We start from the raw sequence: 22,781 nt of genomic DNA, 5'->3' as shown, positions 1-22,781 counted from the left end.
GAATTGCGGCACACTGTTGAGTAGCGCGTTGATTGGCGTGGCGTTGGTGATGGCGTTGCTGATAGTGATAGAGCAGCTGCTGTTGTTGCTGCTGCTACTGTGCTGCTGTTGTTGGTGTACGCGCCCGACGCTGCGGCCTATAACGCTCCACCAAGCCGTAGATTGCTGAGCGATGTAGAGGCACAATTTTAAACTGGCCTATGTTGTTGTGCTCATTTTATTGTTGTTCTTTTTGTATTATTGGCATTTGCAGTGTTGATTTTGCTGCTGCTGCTGCCGGTTTCTCGTCTTCTATTGCATTGTATAAATAAATTAAAGCGAATTTATTATGCGTAACGCACAACGATTTTGGCATAAACGATGAAATAACTACAACAACAACAATATACGTGTGCATGCAACACTAAGCGTGTTGATGGCAGCAACGAAAAAAACTCTTACAATGCCTGAAGCGATGAGCTCGGCTAACGCGTACATGGCCTGTAAGAATTCTGAAGCGTTGAAATTAAAAAAAGAACTGAAAATGGATCTTCAGTAGTTATACTTTCGGTTAAGTCATAAAAAATTAGGGTAAGTTAGTTTACATTGGACGTTGTAATGACTGAAGTTTGGAGCTTGCATCAAAGCTTTTTGCAGGGTTTAATAGAGGCTTGACATCTAATTCTGACAGTTCATCCAGTACCTTGAACTGCGAAGCTACTTGATATCTAAGCCGCTTTCTAGATACGGCTGGATATAAGCCGAGGGGCTTTTCCAGACTATTTCTCATGACTGCTTTTCTATACGTTCTACATATGTCAACGACAATAGACTCCATACAGCTCTCATATGATGCCAGAAAGTCGTGACCACTGACTAGTTCAACAACCGTAATGCAGTCTTTTCGAGACCTATATAGTTTGCTTGTTTCCTTCCGCTTTCTGGATATGATTTTTCGAGATCGTGTGAGTAGAAGTTTGTGAGTTTTCCTTCTGCTACCGTGAACAAGATCTTTGCAATTCTACACCCTAAGGAATTCCATCTCACTTTTATCCGTCAGTCCTTTCGAAAATTTCATTGTGTATCGTTTTTAGCGACTTGCATATTTCGTGAACTGGTTCGATAGCTGGACTGTTGGCTCTTTTCACAATCACATATTCTATTTCATTTCCTGCTATGCCCTTGGAGCCTGGTATGCCCAGTATGAATTCTGCTGCTTTCCGATAGTCACTATATCTACTCTCCTACGGCTTCTAAGTACTTTATCTGACTCTTGGTTAACGGGTACCATCGTAAATATTTATATATTTCCTGCGTTATTAGCTATCTCTGCAGCTTTCATGATCGCAAAAGCTTCTACCTGGAAGATACTGCAGTATTGCGGCAGCTTCGAGAGTCACATGCGGTCCAGCGCCGCGCAATAGAACTCGGCGCCCACTCCGTCAGCCATTTTGAATGCGTTCGTTTAGATGTTGAAAGCTGGTGCCTGGAAGATACTGCCGTATTCCGGCAGCTTAGAAGGTCGCATGAGATCCATCTCCGCGAACTAGAGCCCGGCACTCACTGCATTAGCCATTTGGGATCCATTCGTATAGATCGTAAAAGTTCCGCTGGTGTTTTTCACACTCCTATAACATTAACCATCATCCTGAATGACTTGGAACCTTTTCTCTCAAATAAAGGGTGAATTTTATCTATTTTATTCACCGAAACTGGCCCATCCAGCTATGCCCGAAGGTTCTTGCGGCTTCTTTCACTGTCGAGCTCTTCACTGCAATATTAATTGGAGGCAGTATCATTAACCCTTCAGGAAATTATACCGAAAATTCCTTGACCATTTGCTTAATCTGTGGGTGATAACCAAAACGAACCAGACACCAGTTTCTTAGTGGGCGCTAGCAATATAATCCATAAGAAAATTGATGAAAATATAAGATTACATATATTATATATATAAGGGGTATGTGCGTTGCTGCATTTGCAATACAAATCCGAAAAGAGGCAATTTGAAGTCGTCAAGCATCACAGCCGCTATGAAGCTTACGAATTGCAGCGCGCAGAGGGAACGAAGTGGCGCGGAGTGTTGTGAGTGTAGGCCACGGAAAAGACGGTCGAACGCACGCACTGGGCATTGAAGCGTTTGAAACATTTGATGCTGTCCAAACGCATTGAGGTTAGGCGCGCTTGAAGTGCCCGAAGTGGCATGAAATCAATAGCAGCATCAACAAGCACACCAGCAACAACACCAAGAACAGCATTAACATGAGCGGCAAAAACACAACGCAGCATACATACAATGGGCAACCGAATAGCAACGTAAATATATCAACAGGAAATATGATACCCATTTGTGCAACGCATTGGACGCCGCTCGCTGGCTAATGGCTGGGCTTCGCAGCTGACTGGCTGAGGTTAAATATTGGACGTGACGTTCTGGGTCAGTCGTCCGTCAAGCCGTTAGGCAGACGTTGTGTGGCGCGCCGACTTGCCGCTCACTAAGTACTGCTCAACTTAACTGCTTAGCAGGCATTTGTATGGCAGTCAGCCATTGTTTTGGGGTCGCTGCTTGCTAGTTGGCGTCGTTGTTTATTGCGCCACAGCTCCACTGGCACAAAGTTTTCTCAAACGAAACTTTTTCCTGCTCACTTCTGCCAGTTTTACAAACACCCGCTTACACATACTCAAACTTAGCTGCGTTCATTTGGTCGTCCGACGGTTGGATCCACAGCCGATATGCCAGCCATTTGTGCCTTTCATGCTTAAGCGAAAATTTCTGGAATAATTAAGTAAAGCTGAGTTGATTGAACGGAATTGATGCTGAGCGCGTTCGCATTCACTGCCTGTTGTTGTAGTTGTTGTAAGTTTGCTGAAATTCGATAAGTGCCTTCATGCACCGTGGATTTCTAATAGCGCTCTACCCAGAACTGGGTGAATGTGGTTTGTTTGCTCGCGTTACTGCCGGGCACATGTTGCAAATCACATCTGATGCTAGGCGTACGTAATTAGCGCTGTTGAAATCGTACCCTGAAATTTTAGCAAAAAGGTGGCGAGGAGTTAGTGGCAGCTGTTAACGGTGCTCCTAGTTTTAAAGAGCTGCCGAGCTTAATTTATATTTGGTTAAGAGCGTTGGGAAATTTGTAAGGAATTTTAGTTTCCCAGTTTGATTATGGTGATTCTCTGAAGATGTATAAGGTGTAAAGTCGATGATAAACCAAGAAAAGGCACCAAATTACCACCAGGATGGCCACGAGTATTGGTTCCCCTGTCTCCCCGCGTTCTAGCGCTGGTTCTATGGGCTTCACGTGAGCTCAGCAAGCGTTGGTCAGCAACCAGCATTTGTAGGGGTTCGAAACCCTTCTGCTAGCTCTTAGCAAGGCTCACATCGCCGCACTAATATACGTTCTACTTGGATTATATACCATTGGAACTCACACTTTGAGTTTAAAGATTTTGTAGCACAGAATTTGTCGAAAGTTGTAATGACTAAGATGAGGTGGCAGCATGAGGATGTGGAAGATAAGATGAGGTGATGAACTAGATGTTTCTTAGTTACTTTCTTCTTCACTGTACAGCTTAAGACAGACTGATCTTAAAACATCTCGACTGTCATACTTTTACGGATTCGGCGATGTGGCTGGAATTGATATATAGTAAGCCACCTGAATAAATTTGTAGCAGGCTCTAGACGTTTCGTTGATATGCGACAGTATCTTTGATCCATGATTACGGTTTCTGTGCATCTCAACGGACAAACGTCTCTAGCAGTCTATGTGAGAAATCTGCCTATTCACCTAATCTAACCTAACCTAACCTGTGATCGATATTCCATTTCTATTTGAAAATTGAAGAATATTGTAAAATTTCTTCATATTCCTAAAGCTTAAGACGTGCTAGATCTTTACAAAAACGGTCTATGTGGGCTTTACTAGACATCTGCCTATTAATCTAATCTAACCTAATAAATTCGGCGCTAACATCTATTAGTCAATCTGGGTCAATATAAAACTAGTAGTTCTTCCTTTGCGTTCAGTCTTAAAGCATTGGTTCTGAAGATCTGTTCAGGAATCAGCATAAAGTATTGCGTAATGGAACCGTTTGGAGTTCAATTTTGGTATCGTAATTAAGTCTGAAGCTTCAAGTGCCTTCTCTAAAAATACAAAAAACAATGATTACCTCCCAGCCACAATATCAGATTCCTGTTTATACCTTCAACGGGGTATATGAAGCTTGCCGCAAAGTTTATAACACTCAGCAATAAACGTCAAAAACAACAATAACTGTTAGCGTGACGAGTTACGTCGATTTAGTGTTGCGCGTCTGTTTATCCAACTGCCCGTTCGTCTGGCTGTGTATACGCAAACTTTTGCCTCAGATTTTGAGATATCGCTCTAAAATTTTGCACCCGTCCTTTTCTCCCTAAGAAGCTGCTCATTTGTCGGAGCCACCACTAACGGACGACTATAGCATATAGCTATCATACAAACTGAATGATCAAAATAAAGTTCTTACATGAAAAACTTTTTTAGTTGACGAGATATCTGCGTGAAATTTTTCATGAGTTATTGCTGAAGAAAATGCCATCGTATCTGAAAGAATTTTCTGGATCGGATCAGTATAACATATAGCTGCCATACAAACTGAACGATCAAAATTAAGTTCTTATATGAAAAACTTCTCTAGTTGATGAGATATCGGCACGAAATTAGACATAGAAAATTTTCCAAAGCAGCGCTACAATATCTGTTAAAAAAATTTCAGATCGGACTACTATAGTATATAGCTGCCATACAAACTGAACGATCTAAATTAAGTTCTTATATGAAAAACTTCTTTAGTTGATGAGATATCTGCCCGAAATTGGACATAAAATATTTTCCAAAGCAACGCTACAATATCTGTAAAAAAATTTCAGATCGGACTACTATAGTATATAGCTGCCATACAAGTTGAATGAACAAAATCATGTTTTTGTATGGCAATTTCTTTATTTATGTAGGGTATTATAAGTTCAATGCAGCCTTTGTTACGATTTTCTCCACTTTTATATTAGGTATGTTAATAGATATGATCTATAGTGTACTGGTCACTTACATAAACAAAATGTGCTATCCGATCGAGTAGAACTGCCGCTTACAAAGAGAACTTCACTGGTTAACACGAATAATAAGGCAATTAAGATTTTATCGAGAATGAAATGTGATAAGATGCAAATAATGGCATTTAATTAACATATTAACATACATTAATGATAACACGCAACAAAAAAATCAACTCAAATGGCGAAGCAGTAACAACAAACAATAAAGAGAGATAGAGAGAGAGATGCGGAGTGATAAAAGCACAGAAATTCGCAATGATTACGGGCATGCAATACGAACACGGTTAAATTTCGTATATAACTACAATTATTTATATATAGATATATATATATATAGTATGTATATAGATACAACAATTGAACATTTCAGCGTTTCAGCGAGCGACCGGTGCACAAATAAAGATCTTATCGTATATAGCCGGCCGTATAGAACAGCGTATATCTGGTTATGAGCTGTGAGCTGTGAGCCAACAACCAACAATGTTGCTCAACTGACGGCCTTCTCAATGCCAAACTAAAGTAAACACAAAAACAACAAGTGACATACTATCTTAAAGCTACACCAAACACTATAAGAGCGCTAATCGCCGACGAGTCGACATTTTAAATAATAAACTGACGCTTAGATAAATGCGACGAAAAAACTATTATTCATATACATATGTATGTATTTAACGCAACACAAATGCACACGAATAATATACACTAAATGGCATTTAAGATAAGCCACGCCAAGACAACGAGCCGCATTTAATATGACAACATGCGCTGCGCTTATCGCTAAGAGGACGTCGAAATATATTATATGTAGGTATAGCTTACACATACGCGAAGATATATAAATAGGCGCTGAAACAGAAAGTTACTAAAGAAATTCAAAAAAAAAAAAAAACAAAGAAATGAAATACTAAAAAACAAAAACAAGTGAAAGACAAAAACAAAAACTAAAATCTATTTCGGGCTTTATGATGATAAGAGTAGTCTGGTAAATTTGAGAGACAGTTGAGGTCGTCATAACAAGCAGTGTGCAGCGCCAAAAACAACAAGAGTAAATTAATAAATAATAACAACCGAAGGAAAACAAATATATAAAGGATAAAAGCCGTTAAGATATCAGCGATAAGCCGTGAAATGACGAGCATGAGACGCCTGATTGGCACGGCAGTAAAAGAGATGAGAACTGGTGGCAAGAAGGGCAAGAAAAAAAATGTATTTCGTAGATATGAGCATAAATTAGAGCGTGTTTTGTTTTCATTTTTTTTTCTGTTAAAACTTACTAATAGGTTAGGTTAGATTAATCTGATAGGCCAATAAGCCACCCATAGGCTAGTTTGGTCCTTTGTTTGGTTCTTTGCGATGGAGTTGCGATACCAGATGTAGTTCACTTGATAAGTCCAACAGCAGTAGTCATTGCAGTAGGTTGCCTGCGCTTGCCACGAATTTTAACAGACTCTGCGGCCTCACTGCCAATACCTCCTCCAGTGTATCATACAATGGGATCCCTAGATGCTTACAGCGTAGTCTTACCAATGCGGGACAAGTGCACAAGTGATGCTCCATTGTTTCCTTGATGCCTAGCTCTAGGCATTTCCTGCAGTATTCTCGATTTGCCAAACCCATACTGTGGGCATGTGTCTCTATCAGACTGTGACCAGTTAGTATTCCATTCTTTTTCCTACAGTTTCTTCTATCGAGTGCCAATAGGAATTCTATGTACTTCGGATCTACCGTTTTGCAGATGACTTTTGCAGTTTTGCAACCAGGTAGCTCGTTTAATCGGGTTTTGATTTTCTTTACCAAGCTTCTGTCCAGCTTTTCGTATAAACAGTGCCTGGATTGCCCAATCACGTTTTCGGTTGTTAACCGTGCTCCATTTTTGGCAATCTCGTCCACTATTCCATTGCCTTCGATGCCTGGCACCCAGTAGAAGTTAAGTTGCTTGCTTCTGGCACACTTTCCACTGCTATCCTGATTTTCAAGACACTTCTGGGCGATATGCAATACGAGCTTACTGCCTTGATCGCTGCTTGGCTGGCTACGACCTCAGCTTGAAATATACAGCAGTGGTCCGGCAACTATAACTTAACTCTGGACAGTACATTCCCGCAGCAACTTCATCGTTCATCGTTCGAGCCATTAGTGTAAATGTTTAAAGTGTTGCGCGTAGCAAACGTACCTTTTCGCCCGCTATCTTTTTCTATGCTTACCTTAAACCTTCTTTCCCAGTTTAAAAGTGGGGTTATGTAGTCGGTGTTTGCCCAACCACCAATACCCATCGAGCTATGCTCGGAGATTCTATATGTAAATTCTCCTGCAGGCAGTAGTCGTCCCGCCGATTTTGCAAATTCGCAGTTTCCAACGAAAAGGTCTATAGTTGGCAGGTCTAGTGCCAGCTCAAGAGCGGCTGTTGTAGTTGTCTTTATAGCTCCCGTTATTCACAGCCAAGTGAGCCTCTGAACCTTTTCCACTAACTTCCGCTAAGTGGATTTTCGTACACCTGCCTATCATACTACTGCTCTGTAGAGCAGAATTGGTCTAACTATAGCTGTGCAGCACCAGTGCATGAGAGAGTATGAGAACTCTCAGTAATGCCGATAAAGAACGCAAGTTACTGGAAATTATATAAATTTCTTCTTTAATTACTCTTGACGAGCCTAACAGCTTCCAGCTTGACCTGGCAAATTATGCAATAGAAAATTGTAAATAATTCCAAATAAATTACGAAAGCAAATATTGACTTAAATAACTAGAAAGCAACGTTGTTTATATGTAATATATACTACAAAAATAAATAAAAAAGTACAAAAAAAATACTAGAGAAAAAAAACAAAGGAACAAAAGTCAACAAATCGCTAGACAAAACAAATAAAATGCAACTACAAGGTATTTCTGTGTAAACAACAACAACATACACACATATCATACAAAGGTATGCAAACATACCGTTACACATACACATGTTATATAAATATCTACCTAAGCGTAAGGCTAATTAAAACTTAGTTGGTTATAAAATAAATTACAATAGTTAGCGCTGCGCTGCAAAAACAATAGAAATGCAACTGCTGCAGTGATAATTCAACTAACAGACATGTAAACAAAAAATTGTTACAATAGTAACAATGAAATTGTGCTGCATTAATTAATTCGGCTTGTTAGCAGGCATGCGAATATAAATAAATGTAAACAATAACTTGCTGTAAAAGCAAAATTAGTTCCACCATTTTTGCGATAACGAGCTGGCATTTCTCACACGTGCTTTTCTACACAAGAGTCTTTTTTTGTCGGGATTGGCCATATCGAACCATTTTAACATATACATATGTACATAGCTGTCATACAAAGTGATCGTTCAAAATCAAGTGCTTGTATGGAAAAATGTTTTATTTTACGAGATATCTTCACGAAATTTGGCACAGTTTACTTTCTTAGGCAACTCTAAAATATCTGAAGAATTTTTTTAGATCGGACTGCTATAGCATATAGCTAGCATACAAACTAAACGCTAATCCTTGTATGGAAAACTATTTTATTCGACAAGATATAACCACAAAATTTAGCACGAATTATTGTGAAAAGTAACGGAACCATTTGCGAGCAAATTTTTCAGATCGCCCTACTATAACATATAGCTGTCATACAAACTGAACGATCATAATCAAGTGCGCGTATGGACAACTTGAATTATTTGAATACGTATCTTCATGAAATTTGGCGCGGGTTATTGTCAAAGGCAGTGGTGAAATCAGACCTGCTTGTGATGCTCACTTCTGGGTTTTATTGGGAGTGGTGGTCAAAATATTACTAATGGCCGGTAGACACCTACTCGTTACTACTACTATCTTGGGGGCCTTGCCTTCAAGTTGCTTAGCAACTTATTCACCACTACATAATTTCCATAGAAGCGGAGATACATGCATAGCACTTCACCTTGTGGAATACCTATACATATTTCCTTTGTAATTTTAGTGTCCTTCCATTTTGCTCGTCTCCGTCTAGAGGTCAAAAAGCGTCTGATCCAGTGCTGTATAGCAGGGTCAACACTTATCGACTGTATACTATTCAGAATATATTTTGTAGAGACGTTGTTCAACATACCCGAAATGTCCAGGAATGAGCTATTACTTATATTCAAGAGCCCTTTCGGCTTTGAGATTTGTATGGGTGGATTGAGCTTAATGCCCATTCTATTTTATTCTCGGTAAATATGGTAAATATGTGTTAGGAAACGTTCACTGCACTACTCTCTTCATAGCTGGAACTTACCGCGTCCTTACAGCCTGGAAAGTGCATATTCTCTCCAATGAGTCCTGGTAGTTGTCTATCTACTTTCCGCAACTTTTGCGAATTAGACCGAGCGTGGTGGGGCTTTTGGACAACAGTTTCCAAAGTTTCGCCACTTCGTGGGTCTTTTCAAGGTCTAAGTCTCTTGCTTTTTGGTATCTGCCTGTAGAGATTCCAGTTTGTATTCCTGGGATTTCTCATAACCTCGTTTCTGATCTTTGCTTTCGATTAATGGAGAAGTAGATGTATCTATGGTTAGAGAACGACGGTGTGCTTAGCACTCTCCAACTTTAATGTTGAGTTGTTTAGTCGAAGATACCGAAACCCATGTCGTCGTCTTCCTCGGACTCCGACTCCTCCTTTTTGGCTTCTTCCTTCTTTTCGGCAGCAGCGCCCGTACAAGCAGCTGGAGCAGAGGCAGCAGCAGTAGCAACAAACTTGCTAGGGTCCTTGATGAACTCCGTGATGGTAGCAGCTTCCTTGCAGCAATAGCCAACAGATTCTTGAAACCTACTACTAATGCATCTCTACTTGTGTATAGAGTTATGTCTTGAACGTACGTTTCTGGAAGTTGGTCTTATATAGATAGGTTCCTCACCTCGATTAGCTACCACTAAACTGTATAGCTTCAGTGCAACCGAAGTCTTACATTCTCTTCGAACAGTTTGCTTAATATGCCTTTTCAATATAAAAAAGCACTGAAATCATGTCTTTGGTATTGCTCAGTGTCAGTTTACACAGCCGTATTAGTTTTGCGGGGTTACCAAATTCAAACATCGTGGCATAAAGGCAGCTCCTTTTCGTGCTGTCAAAAGCAGCTCTAAAATTGACGAAGAGGTGGTGTGTGTCGATCCTCTTTTCATGAGTATTTTTCAAGATTTAGCGCATGGTGAATATCCGACCAGTTGTTGATTATCCAGACCAAAAGCCATAGTGATAAGGTCCAATCAGTTTGTTTATAGTGGACTTTAATCTTCCACACATTACGCTCGATAATATTGTGGGGTCTGCCTTTTTGTGAACTGGGCAGAGCACACTTAAATGTCAATTGTCGGCCATGCCAACTATATTCTACAAAGAAGATAATGCATGCTTCTTATCACTTCTTCGCCGCCATGTTTGATTAGTTGCGCCGGCAATCCATCGGCCGCCGCCGCTTTGTTGTTCTTCAGACTAAGAGGGTAATTGCTATTCGAACCTCATCTTAGTCGGCCATTGGAACATCCACTCCATCGCTATCGATTGGGAAATCGGATTCACTAACACCTGTTAACTCTGTGTTAAGCTTTCACTGTCATTCAGCAGGTTGGGGGAGTGTTTCCTCCATATTTTAATTTTCCTTTGGGTATCAGTTGCTAGATCACCTCTGGTGGTTCTACAAGAGTATGCTCCGGTACAATTTGACTACAATACAAAAAATCTCACCTGCTATGAAATTTTTATCAACATTTCGGTTTTAGATATCCAAACTTAACAGAACAGAGCCTCTAGTATCGCAATCATAAATTACTCTGAACCAGAATTCCAGTCTTGAAACCTTCTGCTGGTCGCCGCATCGTTTCGTAGAATTTTCAAGCATTCCCCTGTCGGTCAGCTTGTCAAGCTCTTCATACTTAAACAGTTCGACCTCCCTCTCAATTTTTATCTATGTATGTATATTTATTTAAAATTATTTACTTTTCCAAAATTTATATTTGTATTAAGGCATAAAATAAACAATAAGTGAATATCAGAGCCACACTTCTTCAAGGCCCTCGTATCAACACTTCAGCTGAAGCGCATCACTAATTATCATATCGCCATTAACTCGAAATATTTTGTGCTTTTCTAGAACGCTTGAAGTACCTTAAAGTAGTCTTGGCTTTGGACGAGGTCACTAAAATAATGGGGCAGGTGCTTAAGTGCACACTTTCGGGCGCGTTATAGTTGGTTCGAGTGCGGCCGACATGAATTCTTAATAATTAATACAATAACTGCGGGCTAATACTTAGAATAGGCGCATACTCACAGTGTGTACGTTTGTAAGCAGAATTTATGTAGGCAGCATATGCACGCACTGAAACTCTAAGAGGAGCCATCAAGGAGGCACTCGACAAAACGATCGTGTGTAGAACGCGTGCGTGAAGGCGCAGACAGCGCGAAACAGCAATAAAATGTGCGGAAGTAGAGCTATTTTTTTATTTTAGTGCTAGTGTCATTACATATGTACGCATGCGGCGAATTAGCATAAATGAAGTTGTTACAGTGGCGCAAAGAGCCAAGAGGCAGTTATGGGTTTGTCATGTAAATAGTTATGCCAAGCATAAAATTAATTTTTAGTTATCTTTAAGTGTTGTATTACATGCAATAGCTGGCTGGCGGTATGCGCGGTGCGTGTGTTTGTATGTGCGCAGGTGATTAAAAATTAAATATATATGTATAGCGCTGGAAGGTGTGCATGAAAAGTAATGTGAAATGCATTTGCATGCAAATGCTAAAATACATACGCAGCTTGGAGGTATGAAGCTGAATGTGGCGCGGCCAGTCAGCTGCTGGGGACCCGCATCAGCGTCATGTAAGCGCGTCGCGCTAGTGGCTGCCTTTAAGTTTTGGCTAACATACTAGCGCGCACTTCGGTTTGTCAGCGCGCTTTATTTCGCATAAAACTGCGGTCGGCTGCGCTTGCATGGCTTGTGGTTGTTGCTATTTTAATTTGTGGTATCATGAAGTGTGTGCAATGCAGCGCGAAATTCCACTCATATTTTCCACTTGAGCTTCTTTTATTTGTTTGCACGCTTGCGTATGTAATTTACATGCAAACACAGTGCCTACCGCACCCTTTGCGCGCCGCGTCAGCGCTTTCTATGTCGTTGGCTTGACGACACGGCCGCGTTGTATGGCTTGCCTTTGTTACAATTGCCTGCATACTTTTTTATTGTTATTGTTTCGTGCTTTGTGTCGCACAATGTGAAGGTTAAAGTTATCAGCAGCGCAACAACAAAGGCAAGCAAATAAAAGTGGTATGCAAAAAAAAAATCGTCAACAAAAGGGACTTGTAAATTGACGCAATGAGGCTGCAGGCGCATGAAGCAGCAACGCGCTTGAAGCCAGTACGCGCACGAAGCAACAACGCGCACGAAGCAAGAACGCGCTTGAAGCCAGTGCGCGTATGAAGCACCAACGCGCACGAAGCAAGAACGCGCTAGAAGCCAGTGCGCGTATGAAGCAGCAGCGCGCAGCACAAGACCGCAACGCAGCGCTTTCAACGCGTCGCAGCGCACACACCACAACGAAGCGCGCTGCCACGCTAACAGCACAGCTCAGACCCGCATAGCCCGCAGCGCAGAATAATTATCATTTGTGGCAAGCGCATTCTACTGCGCTTCGATTTACACACCAAAGCTACCGACTGCCAACCTGATCAGCAAGTTCCTGCCAACCTTATCGTGCAAACCAGCTGTATTGCGCCTGCTGCCGCCGCAACCCGCATAAATGTTTACACGCTAGAACTTTTTCACTTGGCAGTTAATCAGCTGTTTGGCTAGTAGCTGCCGCTACTCCATAGCAAGCACAACAACAACGCCCGCTTACATTTACCTTTCAAATCAGCCGATTCACGCAAACGCCGCGCCCGTACGCTACATCGCCCGGCATTCCATGCGCTTTTCAGCTGTTTTATCTTCATGCCAATTCTACGCTGTTTCATCTCTGCCGCCGCCGCCTCGACTCAGCTGTACAGCGTGGAGACTACGCATTTGAAAGGGTAATACCGGATACCCAACCACTGGCATCCACCTAAACACACACACACATGTACTGCGGTTCATGTTTTCACCGCGCTACGCCGCGCAGCTGTATGTGCTACGTACGTGTACTAGCCAAGCAACAACACACACTAGCATTGCAACAAAGTCATGTTGTATGCGCTCGTCAGCAGTTTTCAGTATCTCTTGGTTCCTTGCTAAGAAAAAAGAAAAAAGTTATTTTCACATTTTTTGCGCCCGGTGCATATCTCACATGCCTTGGTCAGTGAGGCGAGAAATATGCTGCGCATGTAAAGAAAGAAGAAGCAGCAGCAGCAAGCAAAAAGAGTTGGTCTACAAAAAGCTTCTGCTTATTCTGACATAGTAACACAAACTTATTTAGAAGTAGTTGGAAATTAGCAGGAAATGCAATTTTCCCTTTCACTTTGAGTTCATAGCACAAAAAAAGTCACTGCCAACAACAACTGCAATGTTCTCTATAAACGCACCACTGTTTTATAAGAAATAAAGTTAATTTGTGTTGCCATTTGCAGAAATGAAGTCAGCGTTAAGCTGAACGCGCTCTGTGTGGTCTTTTTTATGCATTCAGTAAGCCATCGCTGCGCTGACCCTAAATGCATTTGATGGCAAGTAATGATGGTTTTTATGCCACAATGAATGTCTTCCAACAACTTTTATGCACCGAAATTGCATTTTACTGTCCAGCATGTGGGTAAGGCGTTCGATTCAAAGTTTCTTCAGGTTTTCTTGCTAGATTTTCCTTGTATTTTTTTTAGTTTCCTTAGATTTTTTTCTATGGTTTAAAAAAGCCTGCTTAAATCCAACAAGAAAACTTTTTAATTTCGGTTACACCGGAGCTAAAATGTCCTTCACAAATACAAAAGTTCCATACAAGAACTTTATTTGGATCTGACAGTTCATATGACTATATTAATCCGACTTGAACAATGTCTACGAAGAGTGCACTGCTGTCTTAAACAGTTAACAGGTTAACTGAATGTTCAGAGGTCTAAAATTATATGGAGATCCGTTCAAATTTTCGAAAATCGCGCTCCGTGAGTTTGTCAGCTGATTATTGCGGAATTTAGAGCCTTATTTAGGCAGTTCATGAGATTCTATGAGAGCACTTGCGGTCAAAAATATGCTAGAAGAGAATATCCGACTGTCGTATGTATAGAATGAAAAAAAGAACCCGGAAATTGTAATTAAATTCCTCGAGTAACTGAAGTTAGTAGGACTGTCCTTAATTACTATGCCGAATAGCAGTTTCCTTACATCAGCAGTTTAAATTGGTACACATCTGTAGTGGGTAACGATTTTTACAATAGATAGAACTATCGAAGAAAGAATTCGTCTAAAATTTTGTATTTCTACCAAATTTCGTATTGCGAATGTTGGAGAAGGCTTACGGTGATTCAGTTTTATCAAAAACACAAGTTTAGGAGTGTTACAAAACTTTCAAAGACGGTCGAGAGGTCGTTGATCCTTCGACCTTTTCAATTGATGAAAATATTAAAAAAGTGACGGATATGGTGCTAAAAAGTCGTCAGGCTAGTGTTAGAGAGATGGCAATAGAGCTAGACATCTCTCGCGAACCCATTCGAATGATTTTGGTGGATATTTTGGATATGAAACGCGTTCTTGCGCAACTCATACCGATAAAGCTGAATTTTTTGCAAAAAGCGTACTGTAAATAGGTCTATTTGGACAATAGATAGGTAAATGAGACACACCGCGACTTTTAGTCTATTGTGCTCTCTCCTAAATCACAAAGACTCACCTAGCCTCAGCATATTGATATAGTCCAATATACTGCTGGATGCTAGCGAAGCGATGTGATCTCTCTTTAGAAACATGGATCCAAAGGCTTGCAACCTGCGTCTGCAGACTGCTAGGCAGTCAATTTACAGGTCTTTTGATATTTTAGGCTCTCTGTCGCAGAACCGGAAATTTACGCAAGAAGTTAGGCCCATGCTATATAAGTGCTCTTTCAGTTTACAGTGCCCAGTGTAGAATGCGACAAGTAGTCTGGAGAATGGTTGCGTTGGAGGTTTATTTCTACATACCGACTTATGGAAAAGACTTCTGCGTGAAAAATGATTGGAAAACTTCCCTCAGGTATAGAGAGTTTGGTGCGCGGTCCTGCGATTCCTGCACCAAATACCTCCGACATTTTCGAGCCGTCAGTGTACCACTTGATTGTACTATTCCTTAACGGTAGCTCTAGAGTGGAATCATTTATTCATTTACTGCTAAGGGTAACATTGAACTTCTTGTGAAAGTTAATCCTTTTGATAATGCTGTATCTTAGGGAAAGAGTATTACACCACTTAACTCTTTCATCCGCGGGGACGAGATTACCTTACCTCTGCCACACTCTTTTGCTGTCATTTGTAGCAGTTGATGTTTGGCTACCTGACCAATACGTCGCAGAGAGTGTCCTCGCAGAATGTGTTACATCTGTCATCCGCCCAACCTGGTGGCTCCTATCAAGGTTTCAGTGCGCAGTACGGCCTCAATACATCTGCGCACTGTGCTGTCACTTTCCATTTCTCCAGTGCCCTGGATATGCTCTTGTGATACGTGTTGTCAAAAGTACTTTAGATGTCTTTGAAGACCCAAACCATCACTTCCCCTCCTTCCAGCGAACTTTCTATCTCCGAAGTTAGGTGATGCAGAGCAGTATTGGTTGGTCTGCCTGCTCTGTAAGCATGCTGGTTCACATGTAGGGGTGCATTTTTCAGCGCCTTCGACATTATTTTACCCTTGGACACGCTTGATCGTGCGAATTCGGTTCCCACATTAATGGAGAGCAATATTACTGCTGACGAGACATGGCTTTATGAGTTTGACATGCAAATAAGTCAACAATCATCAGAATGGAGGAAAAACACCAGCCGAAACCAAAAAAAAACACACCAAAGCTGCTAAAAAATCAAGGTGATGCTCACTGTTTCTTTCGATATTCGTGGTTTGGTGCGTCATGAATTTACTGCGGAAGGACAGACAGGCAAATGGGCCTGGCAGTGAACGAGGGCAAGACGAAATATACCACAAACGAACAGTGGCTCTCACGTCACTGTTGGCAGTCATAACTTTGAAGTTGTAGATAATTTCGTATATTTAGGAACCAGCATTAAACACCACCAACAATGTCAGCCTGGAAATCCAATGCAGGATAACTCTTGCCAACAGGTGTTACTTCGGACTGAGTAGGCAATTGAGAAGCAAAGTCCTCTCTCGACAAACAAAAACCAAACTCTTTAAGTCACTCATAATTCCCGTGCTGCTATAAGGTGCAGAGAATTGGACAATGACAACAACTGATGAGTCGACGTTGCGAGTTTTCGAGAGAAAAGCTCTGCGAAAGATTTATGGTTCTTTGCGCGTTGTCCACGGCGAATATCGCATTCGATAGAACAATGAGCTGTACGAGATATATGACGACATTGACATAGTTCAGCGAATTAAAAGACAGCTAGGTCATGTTGTCCGAATGGACGAAAACACTCCAGCTCTGAAAGTATTCGACGCAGTACCCGCCTGGGGAAGCAGAGGAAGAGGAAGACCTCCACTCCGTTGGAGGACCTGGCTTCGCTTGGAATATCCAATTGCGCCACGTGACGAAAAGAAGAAACGACTGGCGCGCTGTTGTTAACTCGGCTATAATCGCGTAAGCGGTGTCTATGCCAGTAAAGAAGAAGGACAGACAGGCAATAAGAAGTTCTATCCCAAGTGTATTATAGTTCATTTAGTGGGAATTTATTTTAAAGCGAAAACACAAATATTGCTGAATAATTAAATATTTTGCTTTTATTTTAAATTTCTGGGCACTTTTTTTTTACAATGTATACCCTATTCATTCTATACCTTGCTGGTAAATTTTATATATTTCGTATTTGACGCAGCTATGAGTCTAAACTATTTATTTCTTTAAAAAAAAAAAAAAAAAAACTGTGTATCTGTTAAGCACTTGAGGCAAGACAGAAATTTCGCCATCATTGTATTTTGCTATTGTGTCAACACAAATATTTTTTCATATTTTCAGTGTAGCTAATTAATTGTGTTAGCTTTGCAGTCGCGTCACGTCAATTCCATTTGCAATTTTAATTAAAATTTTCCATATTTCCTTTTCGTGAAATTACTTGCAGCTTTTTAGTGCCACAGTCGCTCAATAAAAATAACAATAAATACTAATAACCATTATTGCTTGTAATCCACATAATAATGACAACAAGCGACGCTGCAGCAATAGCAGCAACAAAAACAACATACGTCACATATGTAGTAACGGCACTTTGGTTGGCTGCATGGCGGCCGGCTAAAAGGCATTTTGCGCGCAATTTTTGACAATTTGCCAAAGCACGCAGCGTCACGCAACGCATGCACTGCGCTTCCTACTTGGCCACGCCACGACAGCGGCGGCAGTGGCACTGTGTGGCTATAGCGCTTTGCGTTCGCGCTTTGGCCCATTAGAATTCGCTATTATTTATATTTTATTATTGTTTTTAAGTTGACAGGCGCGCAAGAGCGATAAACAAACAAGCGCGCGCAACTAAAATTAAAATATGAAGAAAGCGCAGGCAACAACAACGGCATAGAGGCGAGCGCATTGCACCCGAGGCCCTCCTCAAAGCGGCCACATTGACGCGGCTGCCATGACGCGCCAAAACAACGCAATGCAAGGCAGCGCAAGACGAGACGCGCATGGCGCGTGAAGCGGCCGCGGCCGCGACCGCCTGGCATTAGGTGGGGTTTGTTATATGCGCGCTGTTGTTTTTGTTGCCCACTGACGCGCGTATCCGCCTCAATTTTATTAGTGGCGCCGCAGCCGCTGACGCTGCCTCTAATGCCGCCGCTAAAATGTGTGGCATTTAAGATTTTCACTTGTGACAGGCGACATTACTACGCTGGCACTTAGCGCACATACATACACATACCATATGTGTGTGCGTGTAGATATGCGCTCGCATACTTATGCGCATACTTAGCCACTTATGGCTGCGCGCCTTCATTGCTGCAGTCGCTTTCGTCCTAGGAGAATATATCCATTGCATTTCTAATTGTTCGCCGTTGTAATTTTGCTGTCATGGATTTTAACGGCTGACTACTGACGACTGACGGCTTCTGCAAATGGCAAATAGTAACAATAGCTGCTGCAACAACAACCATATCTAGTAAGGAATATTGTTGGCTGGCAAACAGCAAATATTTTGAGGCGTTAGTGCAGCTGTTTTCTGCCGGTTTGCTATTGTTGTTATGGTTGTTGTTGTGACTGCTGTTTTGCTTTGGTTGCTGTTGCTGTTGTTGTGACTGTTGTTGTTATGCTTGTTGTTGCTGTGATTGCTGTTGCTGTGACTGCTGTTGTTATGCTTGTTGTTGTTTTCGCCTTAACTGCCACTTACTCGTAATCACGGCGATTTGTTGCCGCTTCAGTCCTGTGGCTGCGCGGACGGACGTGCCGTTTTAATTGCTGGCGCTTTTGTTGTTACTGCTGGTTGTTGTTGTTTTTTGTTTATTATTTAGCTGCTTTGATTTTGGCTTTTCTCCAAGGTATATTTTAAATAAATTGTAAGCACTTTTGCCTTGCACATATAAGTGAACGCAGTCATACGCTTAGAAAGTGTGCGCACAGTGGGCTAAAATGCAAACAAACAAAGCTAAAAGCATACAGTAAGGAATGTTGCTTGTAATATTTGGAAAAATTTTAATTTGGTTACAACTACAATAAGCCAAATTAAAATATTTTATTTATAATTATATGTGGTGATTTAATATAACATGTTCATTAACTGCTCCTAAACGGACTTAAGGCGGCACTGAAATAGCTGCAATATTACTTGGAATGCTTTCTTGATTTGGTTAGTGATCTAGTCATATTACTGTTCTCAAACTCAAACCGAAACTCAAATACATACATATGTACATATGTGCCAAGTGGCCTTGCCTGGTATCACTACTGAAGCATACTTTTAGGCTTTGAGCGCTGATATTTACCAAAACAGCGTTGAAAGCCTAAAAATATGCTTCAATATGATGATCCCAGCCAATATCATATGGAACATTTATGGAAAAAAGTCTATTTAAGAATGCAGGTGCTGAACAAAACTTGAATTTGAAGCCTACTTTAAGGCGTTGAGCGTTCGTTTTGCTAATATCAACCTCATACGTGAATTAAAATGAATTTGTTGTGAAACTAACTTGAATTTGAACAAAATATTTATTATATTTTAGCACAATCGGCATAATACAAAATAACATAACCTTGCGTAGTATAACTTAGAATAGAATAACACAGAACACCCTAGTGAAAACATGGCATATTCTAGCGATAATACTTCTTAGAATACAAATAAAATAGCAGCATAACATAGCACATCAGAAAAAGAAAATAACATAACATATTATAACGATAACATGGTGTAAAATAACATAGCATTATATAACATGAAAAACATAACTCAACATAGTGTAGCGTAACATTAAATAACAAAAGATAGCAAAGCGATAACATAGCAGTTCCTAGCAAAGCATAACATATCATATTGAAGCGAAAATATTGCAATGGATAACATGGCAAATCACAACGTAACATAGCATACCACAACATAACATGGGGTATCATAGTATAACATAACATAATATAACTTTGCATAGATAACATAACATAGCATAGCATAAGATGGAATATCATAGTTAACATTGCACATCCTAGCGAAAACTAAGCATATCAGTTATAGTGATAACATGACATGGAATAACAGGACAAATAACAACATGACATAGCACATCGTAGCGAAAAAATAACATAGCATAACAAAATCTATCTTAACATAACATACGTAAGATGGAATAACATATAGTTTAACATATCTTAAGAGAGCAAAACGATAACATTGCCAAACATAACATAGCATAGCATAACATAGCACGAAATAACATAAAATATCATAGCAAAACAACAAAATATAACATATAAAACCATAACTCAACATAGCATAACATAGTATAGCGTAACATTGAATAACAAAAGATAGCAAAGCGATAACATAGCACATCCTACCAAAACATAACATAGCATATTAAAGCGAAAACATGGCAAATCACAACGTCACATAACATACCACAACATAACATAGCATATCATAACATCGCATCATATATATAACATCACAAGATAGCATCGTAACATAACATGGCATATCATAGTATAACATAGCATAACTTAACATAGCTTAACATAACATAGCACAACATAACATATCATGGCATGACATAGCGTGACATAACATAGCATAACATAAAATAACATAGCACAACTTAGCATAACAAATCACCACATACTTAGTATTTAAAGCTCATTATAATAAACCATTACCCAGCTTAACTTATTTGCACCTCATACCATTTCTATTTGCTGAAACCACACTCTCAGCCCACTTTGCAAGACCTCCGCAAGATGCGGAAATATCACAGCAGATTTACCGTCCAGTATAAGCGCTGATATATAACTTTTCTGCGTGGTGGATTTCAGATTTCATGCAAAGTTTTCGCCGTTTGGTCGCCGCCGTCGTCGCAACACAGGTGCGGCCAGCAATTTTAAGTTTTCCAACGAAATTTCCTAACATTTTGAATTTTTTATGATTTTCACCAGCGCAGAGCAGCGAAATACGGCAAATGACAGGCCGAGATAGCTGCAATTAAGCTTACTTATAAATAAATACAGCTCGGCCAGTACTTGCCACACACACGCGCACACGCAAGAGGCGCGCGTTACAGCAGTACTTGTACTTTTAAGTGCAAACAGTTGCTGCAGAAAGTGTTTGCATATTCATACTTATGTATGTTAATACACATACATATGTATGTATATAAGTATGTACACACATGGCGGCATATATGCAGGAATATAAATATTTATGGCCATTAGCTGTTGCAGAGATACATTTATGAATTTATATTTGATTAGCAATCGTGTACTTTGGCTTGCTTTAGTGCACACGCACACACACACACACATAGTTACATATATACACACATGTGTACTTGTATGTGTATATTTATTGCCGTGGCGATCTGTATCTACGCACATATGCGTATCCAAGCGAGTCAATGCACCTTCGCCGCAGAGCGTACATCGCCACAGTTGTTGCTAGTTTGTTGCTTTTACTGTTGCTACGTAGTCTTCTGCGGCAATCTTTGCATAAGCACATATATTCATGTATGTACATACATATTCATATCCATATTCATATTCATTTTGATATTCATATTCATATTCGAAGTAGTGTGTGTAGCAACATAATTGACTCAGTGTGTAATTTCACCGTAATTAGCATTTTAAATTTGCTAAATGGAAAGCGTTATTAGCAACAGCTAGCGATTTAAGTTCCCGATAGCTACGGGCAACCGCATGGACACACACATATACATATGCATTTTCTTTTAATTGCATATGCATGCGTGTGTTGAAGATTTGTTTTCTAAGTTATATAAAATGCCAATTATTTGTGGAAAATCTGCATGAATTGTTAATGCCACGCTTCTCTTACAAATTTGCTGCCGATAGCTGGTAACTAACTGCTACGTGCATAGATATCATTGCAATAGTTAATGGATGCGTACACGCACAACTACATAGAAAATTTTTGCATTTTCAATGACTGTATTTGGTTCATCATAATAATGGGCAAAAACTAGTAATACTTTGTTCATAATTATACAACTCTTAACTTATTCTTCAAAATCTATATCGTTCCCCTCAAAATAATCTCACTTGGTCCCGATACACTTCTACCAACGTTTTTTCCAATCTTCGAAACAGTTTTATAAATTTCCAGAATAGCCTTTAATGCGCTTAGCGATTCACACTTAATGACTTCAATTGAATCAAAACGGTTTTTACGGAGCGATCATTTGAGTTTGTTGAATAGCCAAAAGTCACACGGCGCTAAATCAAGCGAATTCGGGGGTTGTGGCACGATATTGGTTGAAAATTTGGCGATAAACTCATGAAGAACCAAGGCGGCATGCGACGGTGCATTATCGTGGGGCAAACGCTACGAGTTGTCGGCTCATAACAAGAGGTGACCTTACGGCTGGCTGCTAACTGCCTCTATAAAAGAAATGTAGACCCCGTGCCTGGGCAGTGCTTGTGTGGCTCTCGCGCCGCAATGTGATGGGATATAGAAATCATGCGTTGACATCATGGAAAAGTGCCTTCCTCTATAAAAGAAATGTAGACACTTTCGAGATGTGATGTCATTTAAAAGTGATGACGTGACCTCACGGAAAGCTCGTTGCCAGCTGGCTTCATAAAAGAAAAGCAGACGCCATGCCGGGCAATAGCTTATGTGGCTCTCGCGTGTTAAATTTATGTGATTTCAAATTCTAAAGGTGAACTCACTGAAAGCTGGTTGCCAGCGGGCTGTATAAAATATTGACCCTAGTAAAATATAAACTAAAGGGTGTTTGATCTCTTAAAATGTAAACAAAGGTGTCCGTGACTACATAAACTGTAAAAAAAAGGGTCAGGCACCGCAAACGTAAACAAATAGTATTCCTTGTTGACAGTTTGGCCAGTCGAAACGAATTCGGAATGCACAACACCTCGTTAAACGAAGAGAACTGTCAACATAACCTTGACTTTTGACCTGCTTTGACATGATTTTTTCGGT

General features: G+C 40.4%; 1 pseudogene; it reads right to left on the bottom strand.

Annotated features, from left to right (window-relative positions):
• Window positions 1-9,652: 9,652 nt before the first annotated feature.
• Window positions 9,653-15,654, bottom strand: LOC120778417 (annotated as a pseudogene).
• Window positions 15,655-22,781: the final 7,127 nt, after the last annotated feature.

This window comes from Bactrocera tryoni, chromosome 5 (genome assembly GCF_016617805.1).
Source record: "Bactrocera tryoni isolate S06 chromosome 5, CSIRO_BtryS06_freeze2, whole genome shotgun sequence".
NCBI lineage: Eukaryota > Metazoa > Arthropoda > Insecta > Diptera > Tephritidae > Bactrocera > Bactrocera tryoni.
The sequence above is the reverse complement of the archived record's forward strand: the minus strand, read 5'-3'. Positions and strand labels throughout refer to the sequence as shown.